Here is a 1,680-nt window from a genome sequence, read left to right as displayed (position 1 = left end):
AAAAAAAAAAAAAAAAAAAGGTAAAATGATATATATATATAAAGGATCCCTGACCCTAACTTTGGATGGTGTGACACAATTTTTCACCTCTATGATGGGGTATAGAAGTAATTTCCATTCAGTAGAAACTGTACTTTGAGTCCCCATACAGTATTCGATAAATTACATGACATATTCCACACTGTTTTTTATTTTTTTTTTCAGACAGAGTCTTGCTCTGTCACCCAGGCTGGAGTGCAATGGCATGATCTTGGCTCACTGAAACCTCCACCTCCTGGGTTCAAGCGACTCTCCTGCCTCAGTCTCCTGAGTAGCTGGAATTACAGGCATGCGCCACTACTGCCCGGCTAATTTTTGTATGTTTAGTAGAGACAGGGTTTCACCATATTGGTCATGCTGGTCTTGAACTCCTGACCTCGTGATCCACCTGCCTCGGCCTCCCAAAGTGCTGGGATTACAGGCTTGAGCCACCGCGCCCGGCCCTTTTTTTTTTTTTTTTTTTGAGGCAGAGACTTGCTCTGTTGCCCAGGCTATAGTACAATGGCGTGGTCTCGGTTCACTGTAACCTCTGCCTCCCAGGTTCAAGCCATTCTCCTGCCCTTAGTCTCCCAGGTAGCTGGGATTACAGGCGTGCGCCACCATGCCTGGCTAGTTTTTATTATTTATTTATTTATTTTTGAGATGGTATCTCCCTCTGTTGCCCAGGCTGGAGTGCAGTAGAGTGACCTCAGCTCACTGCAAGCTCCGCCTCCCGGGTTCACACCATTTTCCTGCCTCAGCCTTCCGAGTAGCTGGGACTACAGGCACCTGCCACCACGCCCAGCTAATTTTTTTGTATTTTTAGTAGAGACAGAGTTTCACCGTGTTAGCTAGGATGGTCTCGATCTCCTGACCTCGTGATCTGCCCACCTCGGCCTCCCAAAGTGTTGGGATTACAGGCATGAGCCACTGCGCCCAGCCATGTCCGGCTAGGTTTTGTATTTTTGGAGGAGACAGGGTTTCACCATGTTGGCCAGGCTGGTTTTGAACTCTTGACCTCAGGTGTTCCACCCTCCTTGGCCTCCCAAAGTGCTGGGATTACAGGTATGAGCCACTGGCGCCCAGCCTTTTTGTTTTTGGGGTTTTTTTGTTTGTTTGTTTGTTTGTTTGGAGACAGTGTCTCCCATTATCACTCAGGCTGGAGTGCAGTAGTACGAACATGGCTCACTGCAGCCTCAACCTCCCTGGGCTCAGGTAATCCTCCCACCTCAGCCTCCCAAGTAGTTTGGACTACAGATATGCATCACCATGCCCGGCTAATTTTTGTATTTCTTCTAGAGATGGGGTTTCACTATGTTGCCCAGGCTAGTCTCAAACTTCTTCTTGTTAGAGACCATGTTGTCCAGACTGGTCTCGAACTCCTGAGCTCACCAATCTGCCCGCCTTGGCCTCCCAAAGTGGTGGGATTACAGGTGTGAGCCACCATGCCCGGGCTCATGACATTTTTCTTTGCCTACCAAAATCCAGTTCATTGGACCCTTAATAAAGGTATTTTAATATATTTTAATTATTTTTAAACCTCTGCGATTGAAGGCTGAAGTATTTGAAAATATTTCATAAGTCTTTCCTATGTATATCAAATTATACCAAAGAACACATTGAAAGTAATTTGCCTAATAATTTAACTATAAGTTTTCTATA

This window comes from Rhinopithecus bieti, unplaced genomic scaffold (genome assembly GCF_001698545.2).
Source record: "Rhinopithecus bieti isolate Rb0 unplaced genomic scaffold, ASM169854v2 scaffold_30775, whole genome shotgun sequence".
Classification (NCBI taxonomy): domain Eukaryota; kingdom Metazoa; phylum Chordata; class Mammalia; order Primates; family Cercopithecidae; genus Rhinopithecus; species Rhinopithecus bieti.
Note: the sequence above shows the minus strand (reverse complement) of the source record.